This window comes from Sus scrofa, chromosome 9 (assembly GCF_054392235.1).
Source record: "Sus scrofa isolate SSC_HxYL_T2T_F1_AM1 chromosome 9, Sscrofa_HxYL_maternal_Yorkshire_Landrace_v2.0, whole genome shotgun sequence".
NCBI lineage: Eukaryota > Metazoa > Chordata > Mammalia > Artiodactyla > Suidae > Sus > Sus scrofa.
In genome coordinates this window covers 129,690,257-129,703,156 of record NC_139391.1, presented here as the reverse complement: position 1 = coordinate 129,703,156, position 12,900 = coordinate 129,690,257, and the positions used below count along the sequence as shown (strand labels likewise).

The following is a 12,900-nucleotide window of genomic DNA, read 5'->3' as shown; positions in this document are numbered from 1 at the left end:
ACCATGATCAGATATCATCTTATATCTGCTGGGCCGGCTGTTATCAAAAAGACGAAAGTTAACAAACATTGGTGAGAATATGGAGAAAAGTAGACCATTACCTATTACTTGTAGAAACATTAATTGACACAATCATTATGAAAACAGTATAGTGGTTCCTCAAAACACTAAAAATAGAACTACCATATGATTGAGCAACCCCACTCCTAGACATACATCCAAAGGAAATGAAATCAGTAACTAGAGGAGATATCTGCACTCCCATGTTCATTGCAGCCGTATTCACAACAGCTAAGACACAGAAACAAGCTAAATTTCCATCATCAGATTAATGGATAAAGAAAATGCAATACACACACACACACATATATATGAATATCATGCAGCCATAAAAAAGGAAGCCCTGCCATTTGCAACAATGTGGATGAACTTGGAAGGCATGCTAAGTGAAATAAGCCAGACAGCAGAGAAAGACAACTACTGTATGGTATTACATGTGGAATCTCAAAAAAAAAAAAAAAAACCTGATTTCATAAAAACAGAATAAAATGGTGATTACCAAGTGTTAGGATGAGAAGTAAATGGGAAGATGCAGGTCAAAAGGTCCAAACTTTCAGTTATAAGTTCTGAGGATCTAATGGACAGCAGAGTGACTGTTGTTAATAATATGCTATTGTATATTTACTGTATACTTGAAAGTTGCTGAGAGTAGATCTAAGGCATTCTCACCACAAGGAAAAAAAGGGGGGTTAACTACATGAAGTGGGGATGTATTAATTAGCTTGACCTGGGTAATCATTCTACAATGTATATGTATATAAAATCATCACATCTTACACTTTAAATAGCCCATTTCTTGGTTGGGTTGTTTTTCTGTCGTTGAGCTGTACAAATTGTTTGCATATTTTGAGATTAAGCCCTTGTTGATTGCATTGTTTGCAACTATTTCCTCCCATTCTGTAGGTTGTCTTTTTGTTTTCCTGTGGTTTCCTTTGCACATCAGAGTTTTGAAGCTCCACAGTCAAGGTTGAGAACCACTGTTCCAGAGGATTTGCCTTTAATGTATACAGGTATGGCAAGTGTGCTTCCTGCCCTTGATCACTTTAATATTAATTTCTGAGCTCTGAGTTCCTGAACTACATAGGTAAAATAATATTTGTTAGCAGCAGAAAGACATTTTTTACAGAAAATATCAGCATGCTACTCTGAATCTTTTTGATTTTTTTGTTTTTTTTCTAATCTCATTGAGGAATAATTGAGAAATTATTTAAAGTGTAAAATGTGATGGAAGATAATATAAGAAAAGGAATGTGTGTGTGTGTGTGTGTGACTGGGCCACTTTGCTGTACAACAGAAATTGGCACGACATTGTAAATAAACTATACTTTAATTTTTAAAATGTAAAATAAAATAAAATAAAAACATTAATGTCTCAGTGTCACCTCCAGAGTATCTGAGTTATAACTGGTCTGGGGTTCAACCTACCATCCTAATTTTTTCTTTTTTTGTCTTTTTTTTTTTTTTTTTTGTCTTTTTTTCTTTTCTAGGGCCGCACCCTCAGCATACGGAGGTTCCCACACTAGGGGTTTAATCGGAGCTGTAGCCACGGGCCTACGCCAGAGCCACAGCAACGCGGGATCCGAGCTGTGTCTGAGACCTACACCACAGCTCACAGCAACGCCAGATCCTTAACCCACTGAGCAAGGCCAGGGATCGAACCCACAACCCCATGGTTTCTAGTTGGATTCGTTAACCACTGAGCCATGACGGGAACTCCCCACACTAATTTTTAAAGGCTCACTAGGTGATTCCAGTGCAGCAAAGATTGAGAACCACTGCTAGAGAAAAAGAGATGCCTTTGGTGCAGGCTACATAGGATCCCCAACAAGCATGACTTAGAAAACAAAATTTAACAATACCCAAAGGAACAATCCACCATAAGCTAGAATGGGAAGAAATAACCTAAAAAAAAAAAAAAAAAAAGAGTTAAATCCCCAAGAACTTTAAAGATTATAGAATTATTTGTTACAGACTATGTAAGAACATTTAAAGTAATTAACAATAAAAAAACAAAAATAAGAAAACGAAGGAAAATATAGAATTCTAGAAATGATATACTCATTGACATTAAAAACACAGTAAGTTTAAAAATTCAATAACTCAAACAACAGATTAACAGACCTATGGAGAAAAGTGAAGACCTAGATGATTGATCCAGAGAAAATACCCAGAATGTGGCACCGAAAGATAAATAATTGGAATTACAACCAACAAGTAGAGTCATGCAGGATAAAGCAGAAGGTTCACTCTATACCTAGTTCATGTTCCAAAAGAGAAAATGGAGGAGAGGAGTATTTAAAGAGATAGTAAATGACCTAAAATAGTTCAGAAAAAAATACAGAGAGAGACAGAGGTAGAAAACGAAAGAGATATTAAGGAACACAAATGACAAAGCAAACGGTATAAATATTAACAACAGGTGGATTTGGATAAAAGGTCCAGGAGTAATCCTTATGACTAACTTTACTTTTATGAGCTTGAAACTATTTCCAAATAAAATATTTATTAAAAGAATTTTAACAATGGTTATTTTCCAGAATTAATGAAAAATAAGAATTACCAAGGTTGAGTTTCAAGCAAGGTAAATAAACTAAATCCACATTTAAACACACCACATTGCAAACTATTAAAACATGAAAGGCAAAGAAAGAGTCTCAAAAGTTATCAGAGAAAAGATCAATTATCTATAAAGAGCAAATCAAAACCACAGTGAGACATTGCCTCACACCTGTTATTGAAAAGACAAGGAATAACAAATGTTGGAGAGAAGAAGAAGAAAGGGGAACCCTGGTACACTGTTGATGGGACTTTAAATGGGTGCAGTCACTATGGAAAAGGGTATGGAGATTCCTCAAAAAAACTAAAAATAAAACTACTCTATGACCTAGCTATTCCACTTCTGGGTGTATATCTGAAGAGCACGAAAACACTAAAAAGATATATGCACCCCTATGTTCACTGCAGCATTATATACAATAGCCACAATATGGAAACAACCTTAATGTCTCTTGATGGACAAACAGATAAAGAAGATGTAGCATATATACACAATTTTGTATACTCAGTCATAAAAAAGAATGGAATCCTGCCACCTGTGACAACATGGATGGACCTTGAAGGTATTAGGCTAAGCGAAATAAGTCAAATATGATTTCATTCATAGGTGGAATCTAAAAAACCAAAACGAATGAACAAATAATATACAACAAACACAAACTCATAGATAGAGATCAGATAAGTGGTTACCAGAAGTGAAGAGGGTTGCAGGGTGGGTGAAATGGTATGATGATGGATAATAATTAGACTTGTGATAATAATCACTTTGTGTATATCTGTGTGCACAGATGTTGAATTACAATGCTCTACACCTGAAATTAACATAATATTCAACAGTATTATAGGACTAAAAATGTAACTATAATGAAATGACAATCAGTCTTAAGAGACTTCTCAACAGCAACCACTTGAAGGATTTTCAGAGCTTACCATACTTTCTATTGAGTCTATAATCATAATATTTTCTCTGCTGCTACCTACTGTCCTAATTGAGGGAGAAGACTCAACTGAGTTCAACTCAGCACTATCAATGACTTCAAGAGGGGACAAAAGGAGCTGAAAACAGTGATAAGCTAAACATCAACTTTCTTGATCAATATGGTGCCCTTGGAGACTTATTGGGCATTAGTCATCCAAATGAAGAAACAGAAATACTACAGAATCTTATCCACTGTTCATTCTCTTCCCGTCAAAGGACAAGCTTAAGGCCCACTGCGGCACTGCAGGTGAATGATCCAGAATGGTCTCTGCAATGGCTTGAGTCACTGCAGCACAGGTTCGATCCTCAGCCAGATGCAGTGGGTTAAGGGTCCAGCTTTGCCATAGTGTGGTATAGGTTGCAGCTGTGGCTTGGATTCAGTCCCTGGCCCGGGAACTTCCATACCATGAGTGCAACAAAGAAATACATAAATGACACACTTAAAAGAAACTAGTCTTTCTAAATTGAAATGTTAAATACTTCCTCTCACTGACAATACTAAGTGTTGGCAGGGATGTGGAGTAACTGAAATGCTCATGAGTTGCTGGTGGGAATACAAAATAATAAACCACTTTGGAAAACAGTTTGGCAGTTCTTGGAAAGTTGAGATGCATTTATTATACGACCTGGCAATTCCATTCTTAAGTATTTGTCCAAAAGCATATGTCCACACAAAGACTCAGACATAAATGTTCAGAGCATCTTTTTTCATAATCACCCAAAACTAGAAACAATAAAAATATCCATCAAGAGATGAATAAACGAATTACAATATATCTACACAATGGAATGTTAATACTAAAAAAGAACAAAACACTGATAAACATAATCACATGGATGAATCTCAAAAACGGTATGCTAAGCAAGAAGCAAAAGATCCCGGAGTCCATTTATGTGAAACTTTGGAAAAAATTAATCTGTGGCAACAGCGAATAGATGATACCTCACTAGAGCCATGGGGGAGGGTGACTGATGGGGAAGGAAGGGACACAGGGAAATTTGGGATTGATGGAACTGTTCTCTATTTTATTGCAATGATGGTAACATGAGTACATACATCTGTCAAAAGTCATAAAACTGCACACTTGAGATGGGTGCATTTATTAAATACAAGCTATACCTCAATAAAGTTGATTTTTAAAATTTCTTTCCTCTTGCCAAAAAGTCTTCAGCTGTTTTCCCACACATACTTACTTTGTCATGACACTTTTCCCACATTTTCTTCCCATTGTTGACTTTATCACTGTCTCACTTTTGACATATGATTTTTCCCATTTATCTTAAGATTAGGTCATAAATTTGAAACTACTTTCTTTTTTCTCTAAAAGGTAGGATATAATGGAAAGAATATGACAAAGAAAAGAGTTTTAGAATGCTCAAATTTCAACTCTACCAATAATAGCTATGTTATCTTCAACATTAAACACTCTGAACCTCAGTTTCTTTATCTGTAAAATGGAAATTGTAACAATACCTACCTCTTAAGGATGTAAAGCATGTACAATTTGGGGGACAGAGTACACATTCAGTAAATATTCATCTCTTTTGACATTGAAAAACTTATGGTCTCTGGAAGAGACAGTTTGGGGGGTGGGGAGATGTGCTTGGGCTGTGGGATGGAAATCCTGTGAAATCAGATTGTTATGATCATTATATAACTACAGATGTGATAAATTCATTTGAGTAATAAAAAAAATGAAAAAAAAAGAATTCAGAAAGAGAAAAAAAAATCATCTCTTTTAAACAAATGATATTTTCTTTTTTTTTTTTTTTCTTTTAAATCTTTTTAGGGCTGCACTCAAGGCATATGAAGGTTCCCAGGCTAGGAGTCAAATTGGAGCTGTAGCCTCGGGCCTAACTACGGCCACAGCCTTGCAGGATCCGAGCCACACCTGCAACCTGCACCACAGGTCACAGCAACACTGGATCCTTAACACACTGAATGAAGCCAGGGATCAAACCTGTGTCCTCATGGATGCTCATCAGATTCGTTTCCGCTGAACCATGATGGGGACGTCTAAACAAATGATATTTTCATTTAAGTTTTCCATCATTGGCATTTATAAGCTGGACAGAGGAACTGACCTAGATAAAATTCAGTGAACTTGGGTAAGTAAGCAGAATACTACCCAATAGTGGGCATTGAGAAGCATATGAAAGTAATGTCACTCAAAGCTGAATCTGTGAACCAGGGCCCATTCATAAACTACTACCAGTGTGAACCAGATAAATACAGAAATTGAAAGCATTCAGATACTTTTATAAAAATTTGATATGACTATGTTATTATAAAATGTGATTTAGAGTTTAAATCTTGTATAGGAGAAGGTTCTAGAGTAATTGCTCAGATTAAGAAGTTCAAGACAGAATGTAAATCAACACACTACTTCCTTTATCAAGAAAATCTGACTACGGAGTTCTCTCATGGTAAAGTGAGTTCAGGATCCAGTGTTGTCACTGCAGCAGCTCAGATCACTGCTGTGATGTGGGTTTGATCCCTAGACCAGGAACTTCCACATGTCTCAAGCACAGCCAAAAAAAGAAAATCTGACTTGAAAAAGAGTTGGCCAAACTAAATAACATGTTTAGTGACACAAAAAATTATAAATTATGTAAAGGCTAAGGCATCGCACTTGAGAGTATTTTCTTTACAAGATAATACGGAGGCTGATGCAACTGCAATTGCATGTCAGGTACAATGGCTATCTAGGAAAAAGTTCTGTAGAGAATGTTTGGACATTGAATAATCTCGGAGTTACTGATGGATAAGAAACCAATATGGGGCCCAACTTTTTGAAGATGTATATTAGATAGCCAGACTTGCCTATTTGTCTGAAATCTTTCTTATATATATATATATTTTTGTCTTTTGTTGTTGTTGTTGTTGTTGTTGTTGTTATTGTTGTTGTTGTTGTTGTTGCTATTTCTTGGGCCGCTCCCGCGGCATATGGAGGTTCCCAGGCTAGGGGTTGAATCGGAGCTGTAGCCACAGGCCTACGCCAGAGCCACAGCAACGCGGGATCCGAGCCGCGTCTGCAACCTACACCACAGCTCACGGCAACGCCAGATCCTTAACCCACCGAGCAAGGGCAGGGACCGAACCCGCAACCTCATGGTTCCTAGTCGGATTTGTTAACCACTGCGCCACGATGGGAACTCCTGAAATCTTTCTTATATTAATAATGTTAACATTTCCAAACAAGGAAGAAATGCAGCATGTTCTCCAGTAGCCAATGACAGAAAAGTCAAAATAAATATTAGAAGCATGGAAGAACAGTTTTCACAGCTTGTTATGTCATGGTTCATGATTTAACAACTATTATCCATGCAGCAGGTAACAATTTTGATATTGCACATCTGTAAAAAGTGATTACCACACACCTGACAGAATTGATAGAATGTTTAACATTTTTATACCCCATCAAAAGAATATTCATGCATAGGCTATTCACGGAAACATAAACCATCTCACTTATTAAAAGATAATTTAAATTGAAAATAACTTCACAGGATAAATTGTTAGAACTGACCACGATGAGGTATTGACAATGAATTCTGAAAATATAGCACCATTTGCTTTGTTTCTTAAAAAAAATGAAAAATGAACATTTCAAGTTGGTGAAACTCCTTTAAAATCTCCTCCTCTATTCCTTATCAACAGACCTCTCAATTCCCCAGTCAGGGACTGAATCCAAGCTGCAGCTGTGACCTATGCACCCGTATCTCCACAATCAGATTCTTAAGCCACTGCACCACAGTGGGAATTCCAAATTTGAGTGACTCTTTTCTCCTTTTTCCTAGGTTGTGTTTGTTCTGTTTATATTTATATAAAGACAGACATAAAGACCAATTGACAGAATAGGGAGCCCAGAAATAAACCCACAAACATGCAGTCAAATGATCTGTGACAAGGATGTCAAGACTACACAATAGGGAAAAGGTAGTCTCTTCAACCAATGATGTCAGAAAAACTGGATATTTACATCCAAAAGATGAAACTGGACCCTTATCTTACACCACACACACACACACACACACACACACACACACACACACACACACACTTCAAAATGGATTAGAGACTTTTAAGATATGAAACTACAAAAATAGAAGAAAACACGGAGAGAAGCTTCATGACGTTGTTCTTGGCAATAACTTCTTGGCTATGACTTCAAAAGCACAAGCAACAAAAGCAAAAATAGACAAGCATTCTGTTTATAATTTACGAAAAGGTAATTTTAAAAATTTTATATGGGAGTTCCCGTTGTGGCTCAGTGGTTAACGAATCTGACTAGGACCCATGAGGTTGTGGGTTTGATCCCTGGCCTCGCTCAGTGGGTGAAGGATCCTGCCTTGCCATGAGCTGTGGTGTAGGTTACAGACAAGGCTTGGGCTCCACGTTGCTGTGGCTCTGGCATAGGCCAGTGGCTCCAGCTCCGATTAGACCCCTAGCCTGGGAACCTCCATACACCCTAGGTTCGGCCCTAGAAAAGACAAAAAAAAAGACAAAAAAAATTTTTTTATGTGTTGATATGTTTATACCTGTTAAATTATTTTTTAAAAAACTTTTAAAAGCTTATTGCTTCAGCTTTTGGTTTTTTTTTGTTTGTTTGTTTGTTTGTTTGTTTGTCTTTTTACAGCTGCACCTGTGGCATATGTTCCCAGGCTAGAGGTTGATTCAGAGTGCAGCTGCTGGCCTACATCACACCAACACTGGATCTGAGCCACATCTGTGACCTATGCCACAGCTTGCGGCAATGCTGGATCCTTGACCCACTGAATAGGGCCAGGGACCAGACCCGCATCTTCATGGGCACTAATCGGATTCTTAACCCGCTGAGCTACAGCGGGAACTCTGATTTCAATGTTTTTTTGTTCATTTAAAAAAAAATTTTTTTTTTAATTTTATGGCCGCACCCATGGCATGTGGAAGTTCCTGGGCCAGGAAATTTGAATCCAAACCATAGCTGTGACCTACACTAGATCCTTTAACCCACCATGCCGAACCAGGGATCAAACCCGTGCCTCCGCAGTGACCCAACCCATACTCAGATTTTTAACCCACCCGTGCCGCAGTGGGAACTCCTTTTAGTTCATTTTTTAATAAAATAACTTTTGTTGAATTTTACAAAATTATTAGAGTGTGACGAATTGGAAACTTAAAATTGTTCATTTTCCACAGATAGTTTGAAACCTTTTCAGAGCATATACGCAGTCTGAGAGTAAAGATGGTGCGTCACCCTGCACCTTTACTCAGTGTAAGTTTTAGGACTGATCTTTGACTCTAAACATTTGTTGGCATTTCCCTAAGAATTGGAATTCTGAGAGAAAAGTGTAGTTTTAGCAAACTAACAGTGGTCCAACAGAAAGTTACCTGCTCTTAAGACTGTGCTGCCACCCTGTGGGCATTCTGCTTATGACCCCAAGCTAGACTCATTTCCTTCCCTGTCAACCCTAACACTTATCCCATCTTTACAACCTAACCCTATATTCCATGAAAATCTATGAAAGCTCCATGAAATCTACCAAATTCTCTGCTCTTCTTTCTTTCATGTTTGCTTTTTTTCTTGTTTCTTTTTTTAAAGTAGTTTGTTACTGCTACATGAATGTGGGCATTATTCTTCAGTGTCAACCAAACTGCTATGAAAGCAATGAATTATATAATTAATTGGGTGCAGTATTTTCAAATAAAAGTGCTATCTATGTTTTAGCAATAAAATAGAAATCACTTTACTTCTTAAAACACAAAGAATAAGTCACTTTTTAAGCAGCAACTAGCAACACACAAACCAGCTTAGATATATCCCAAATTGGAATGCCACAACATAGATGAGAAACAAATTTTAGTTTACAATAACACTAAGTAAAGTTCTTGTTGAAACACATATCAGTGCAGGAGAATTTGACCTTTGAAAGGCTTCTTAATTATAATTTTATATTACTTCATATAGACAATATATATCATATCTCATCTGAAAGAAGATGAAACGTGGCAAGTTAGCAAAGGAAGACAGAATAAAGGAGTCTGGGAAGCTAGATGTTTCTCCAGTTCTCTCCCTTTCTGTAATGTCAACTTAGCAATAAGAATTATTGCAGAAATCCCATGATCAAGGTCCTTGTTTCCTTGTAACTAAATTCAGTTTTAAAAGTCATTCTGTGCAACCTAAGTGAAACTCTGCAAAGTCAGTCTTCCAGTAGAGTTTTCCCATACCTAACAGATATAAAAGAATGGCAACTTAAAAATGATAGCTCATGCAAAAGAATGAAATTGGACACTTATATCACACCATATACAAAAATCAACTCAGAATGGACTAAAGACTTAGATGTAAAAGCCTAAACTTTAAAACTACTAGAAGAAAACATAGGGAGAAAAGCTTCTCAACACTGATCTTGGCAATGATTTTTTGAATGCAATGCCAAAAGCACAGGCATCAAAAGCAAAAATAGACAAGTGGGACGGCATCAAACGAAAAAGGCAATCCGCAGAATGGCAAGAAATATTTGCAAACAACATATTTGGTAAGACGTTAACATCCAAAATACATAAGGAATTTATATAACTCAACAGCTTAAAAAAAAGCTTTAAAAAAGGGCAAAGGACCTGAATAGACATTCCTCAAAAGAAGTCACACAAATGACCAACAAGTATATGAAAAGGCGTTCAAGCACCATTAATCATCATGGAAATGAATGCAAATTAAACCCACAATGAGATACCTCCTCATGTGTATTAGAATGGCTATTATCAAAATGGCAAAAGATAACGCGTATTGGCGAGCATACGGAAAAGAGAATCCTTGTGCACTGATGGTGGGAATGTAATTTGGGATAGCCATTATGCACAATAGTACAGTGGTTCCTCAAAAATTTTAAAATAGACCTATTATATTATCCAGTAATCCCATGTCTGGGTATTTATCCAAAAGAATTAGAATCGGGACCTCAAAGAGATATCTGTACTTCCTTATTCACTGCAGAATTATTCATAACAGTCGATATATGGCAACAACCTAGATGTCCATCAACAGATTAATGGGTAAAAAAATGTGGTATATACACACAATGAAATATTATTCAGCCTTTAGAAAGGAAGTCCTGCCATTTGCAACAACATGGATAAACCTGGAAGACGTGTTAAGTGAAATGAACCAGACACAGATAGACAAATACTGAATGATCTCATTTACATGTGGAATCTAAAACAATCAAACTCAGAGAAGCATAAGTAGAAGGGTGATTGCCAAAGGCTGGGGAGAGGGGGAAATGGAGTGATGTTTGTCAAAGAGTACAAAGTTTCAGTTATGCAAGATGAGTGAGTTCTGGGGATCCCAGGGTAGTGACTACAATTAAAAACACTGTATTGTAGGAATTCCCTTGTGGCATAGCAGGTTAAGGATCTGGCACTGCCCCTGCAGCTGCTTGGGCTGCTGCTATGGCAAGGGTTCGATCCTTACCCAAGGAACTACCACACGCCACAGGCACCCCCTCCTCGCCAAAAAAAAAAGCCCTCATGATACTGTATTATACACTTGAAATTTGCTAACAGGGTAGATCTTAAGTGTTCTTACATACCCCCTCCAAAAAAAGATAACTATATGAGGTGATTGATATGCTAATTAGCTTTATTGTTGTAATCATTTCACAATGTACAAGTACATCAAAAGATCGAATTGTACACGCTTAATATATACAATTTTTATTTGTCAATTACACCTCGATGAAGCTCTTTTAAGAACTGGCTGGCTACTTGGGATTGCCTATCTCTAAAATTACCCTAAAATGCAATTGGTAAATATACTAGTGCACAGAGGCTCATTTGAAGTAATGTTTTTAAGTGGAATATCATTTATTAAGTCAAATAAAAGATGAAATTTGAGGATCAGCTTTTGGCTTTATATTGACCAGTTCATTGAATTAGGAAATAAAAATGCAGGCAAAAAGTGGGGACCGAAGGGCATAATCCATGGCCAATGGTGGGGAAAAAATGGGATACAACAAAGTGACAGGCGCCAGAGAAGAAAATGTCACAGAAAACACTAGCTGACTTGGGGTTCATAGATGCAAACTATTGCCTTCGGAATGTATTAGCAACGAGATCCTGCTGTGTAGCACTGGGAACTATGTCTGGTCACTTATGATGGAGCAGGATGTGAGAAAAAAGAATGGATACAAGTATGAGTGACTGGGTCACCATGCTGTACAGTGGAAAATTGACAGAAAACTGTAAATCAGCTATAATGGAAAAAAATAAAAATTATACATTTTAAAAAAATACTGAGGAGGTCATAAATATGCCTGAGACCCAGAAAAAGCACAGAGATAAATATTTAAGCTAGAAGGAGCCCCCCAGAGGAGAGGAAAAAGGGCTGTTGCTGTAGAGACTGGAAGTTAGACAACAAGAAACAAATTAAAGAGTGGTGAGGGAGTTCCCGTCGCGGCTCAGTGGTTAACAAATCCGACTAGGAACCATGAGGTCTTGGGTTCGATCCCTGCCCTTGCTCAGTGGGTTAAGGTTAAGGATCCGGCGTTGCCGTGAGCTGTGGTGTAGGTCGCAGACACGGCTCAGATCCTGTGTAGCTGTGGCTGTGGTGTAGGCCAGTGGCTACAGCTCCGATTAGACCCCTAGCCTGGGAATCTCCATATGCTGCAGGTGCAGCCCTAAAAGCCAAAAAAAAAAAAGAGTGGTGATATTTGGAAATCCATTGTGGCTCAGCAGAAACAAATCTGACTAGTATCCATGAGGATGTGGGTTCAATCCCTGACCTCCCTCAGTGGGTTGGGGATCCAGCGTCACCATGAGTTGCAGTGTAGGTCAAAGATGTGGCTCGGATCCTGTGTTGCTGTGGCTGTGGTGTAGGCCGGTAGCTGTAGCTCTGATTCAACCCCCAGCCTTGGATGGGATCTTCCATATGCTGCAGGAGAATCAAAAAGAAACAAAAAGAATCAAAAAGAAACAAAACAAAACAAAGCAGTGATTTTGCTGCAGGAACCCTTCTAGGTGCTTCTGTCATCCCTGATGGGTTATTTCTAGAGTAGTATATATGCTTAAGAGCTCTGGGTGGTAACTAATGGAAGTACATCATAGAGATCACCGGCACTCCTCCGAGAGGAGAGCGAGAACAACTGAGAGGGTGCACAATGAATCCTGACTATCCACTCGTCTGGTGCCCTAGGCGACGGGGTGGAAATGCAGGGGCGGGAGAAGGATGGAGAAGGGTGAGTGGCCCTTCCATCAGCCACAGAGGAAGGGTCACAACCAATCCAGGGCAAAGCTTATCTTAAATTGGAAGGAACCATACACA

General features: G+C 38.0%; 1 protein-coding gene across 2 annotated transcripts in view; it reads right to left on the bottom strand.

Moving 5' to 3' along the window:
• RGL1 (ral guanine nucleotide dissociation stimulator like 1) overlaps positions 1-12,900 on the bottom strand; it is a 295,309-nt gene that overhangs the window by 266,120 nt on the left and 16,289 nt on the right. The gene's annotated exons all lie outside the window — the stretch shown is intronic.